The sequence below is a fragment of the Callithrix jacchus genome, chromosome 4 (assembly GCF_049354715.1).
Source record: "Callithrix jacchus isolate 240 chromosome 4, calJac240_pri, whole genome shotgun sequence".
In the NCBI taxonomy this organism is placed as follows: Eukaryota; Metazoa; Chordata; class Mammalia; order Primates; family Cebidae; genus Callithrix; species Callithrix jacchus.
Window position 1 is genome coordinate 27,822,843 of NC_133505.1, and position 2,985 is coordinate 27,825,827.

Genomic DNA, 2,985 nt, shown 5'->3' on the forward strand with positions numbered 1-2,985 from the left:
ATTGCAGTGACTAAACTTGGAGATTTGGGAAGTACTGAACGTTATGTAGTCAATGGCTCTTCCTACTTTGGGTGAGATTCAGCCATTAGGAAAGAGTAAAGGAGAGAGAGAGAAAGCAGAGGTCAGCAAAGGGAGAAAATAGTTGGGAGCTCACAGTTATCAAGGATCTGGACCCAGACTTGTGGTGGAGTCTGAAGAGATGGCAGGATCACAGTGGACCTGTAGGAAAAGACACAGTGGATTTGGGGGTGGGTGGATAAAGAGCGTGAAGAACTTAAAGTGACAGGATTTCTCCAAATGTATCGAACAGTTGAAATTTTAGGCCTCGAGCCCAGGAGAAAGATCTGGACTGGAGACTCACTTAGAGAATCATTACCATAATGTTCAGTGTTTCTCAAAGACCATCTGTGTACATTGCACCCATCCCCCAAACCCTGGCAGCCAAGTCCTCTGGGAATGGGCCCTCAAATTGTCATTTTAATCCTGCTTTCCAGATGACTCTTAAGCACACTGGAGTCTGATCACTAAAACTAGATGCAATTTGATGCAATGGGAGAGGGTGATAGAGTTCTGAGAAAATATATAGTGAGAAGGCAGCCAAAGGAAAGGACAAAGAAGAGATCATCTAGGAAAATGAATGAAATTATTCATTGGCTTGGCATTGAGATTGGTCATTGAGGATCTCAAAAAGGACATTTGCAATACGGTGAACACTGGAGCATGAAGTCTATGTGGTTAACACAGGTTTACACGTGTGTGTGCGTGTGTGTGTGTGTGTGTGTGAATTAGGCCATCTTACTGAGTTGAAACACCTGGCTTTTAGTCCTAAAGTTTCATTAGTTAGCCATGGGACCCTCATCAGCAAGACACTGAATATCTGCCCCATCCTGACTCCTTACACCAATCTGGAGTAGTTGTACAAACCATCACTGGAGTCTCAGAAAAGCAGACACTGGCCCTTAGATTTAACCTCTGCCTTCTGGCCCTTCAAAGACAACATGGTTTGTACCTTTGGCTTTTCCCTCTCACAGTCCTGTGGGACATGATTTTCTTCTCTACCTTCAACTTCATGTCTTGCAATGATGATAAGAGTCACCTAGCCCTGGACTGCTGAGAGGTCGCATGGGGCCTCCTCTTATCTGACCCTTGATAAAAGAAGAGGAAGATCAGCCCCTTCCATCTGTGGATATGTTCATCTAGAAAGTCATGGGTTGGACTAGGCCAGTGGATTCCAAATAGATTACTATTGAGTTCAAGCATGCTGTTGGAGGGTTTGATTTCAAATGAAGCAGCTTCATTTTTACTTGTTTGTATTAAAAGTTCATCTATATTTTCTTGTAAAAACAGAAGTGTTTCTATTATTAAAATAAAGTATGAAAAGCCAGTCAACTTGTTGATGTCTAGAGCTTGGATTTTACTTCCAGAATTTTTTATCAAACCCACACTGAGGATTTTGAGAACACAACTTTGTTCTTCTAACCCTGAGTCTAGTTCTTAAGGTGTTTTTTTCTGTACATTGTGTTAGATACAAATTCTAGAGTTGTAGAATAATGATAACACTAGTATTTTTTAGACCTTAATTAGAACACATTTGATATGGCTTGACTCTCTGTCCCCACCCAAATCTCATCTCAAATTGTAATTTCAGATTGTGACCTGGTTAGAGGTGATTGGATTATAGGGGCGGTTTCCCCCATGATGTTCTTGTATTAGTGAGGGAGTTCTCATGAGATTCGATGGTTTAAAAATGGCAGTTTCCCTTGTACTTTCTGTTTCACCTGCTGCCATGGAACATGTGCCTCTTACTTCCCCTTCATCTTCCACCATGATTTTAAGTTTCCTGAGGCCTCCCCAGCCATGTGGAACTGTGAGTCAATTGAACCTCCTTTCTTTATAAATAAATTACCCAGTCTCAGGTAGTATCTTTATGGACTAATAAACATTCATTAACTAATATATTTTATTCTGTATAATATTTTATTCAATAACACTAACTTTTATTGACCTAATACAACATTCATTAATACAACATTTATTAACTTTGAGAATGGACTAATACAACATTCATTAACTATTACATTTTCTTTTGTTATATTTTATTAAATAATGCTAACTTTTAACATTCAAGTAATTGTAAAAATTTTGAAAAACAAGAGAAAGAAAAAAACCCATATTATTTGTAGTCTGACAGTTTTTAACAATTTGAAATGTTTCTTCCATTATGTGTGTGTGTACACATACACACAAGTTAAAAATATATGTATGCGTATTAGTTCATTTCCATGCTGCTGATAAAGACATACTTGAGATTTGGTAATTTATAAAAGAAAACAGGTTTAATGGATTCACAGTTCAACGTGGCTGGGGAGACCTCACAATCATGGCTGAAGGCAAAAGTCATATCTTACATGGTAGCAGGCAAAGAGAGAATAAGAATCAAGAAAAAGGGGTTTCCCCTTGTAAAACCATCAGATTTCGTAAGACTTATTCACTACCACAAGGACATACTCCTTGCAGGGAGGCCCATGAAACTATTTTTAGCTCTGAGGCCTCTGGACTTGTGATTGGAGGGTCTGCAGCAAAGGTCTCTGACATGCCCTGGAGACATTTCCCCTATTGTCTTGGTGATTAAGATTTGGCTTCTGGTTACTTATGTAAATTTCTGCAGCCAGCCTGAATTTCTCATTAGACTATGGGTTTTTCTTTTCTATCATGTCATCAGGCTCCAAGTTTTCTGAACTTCTATGCTCTGTTTCGTTTTTAAACTAAATACTTTTAACAGCACCCAAGTCACCTCTTGAATGCTTTGCTGCTCCCTTTACCAATTTACTGTATTAGTTCATTTACTAATTTACTAATTATTTCATTTACTAATTACTGCTGCTGATAAAGACATACCTTAGACTCGGCAATTTATAAAGGAAAAAAGGTTTAATGGCCTCAGTTCCATGTGGTTGAGGACGCCTCACAGTCATGATGGAAGGC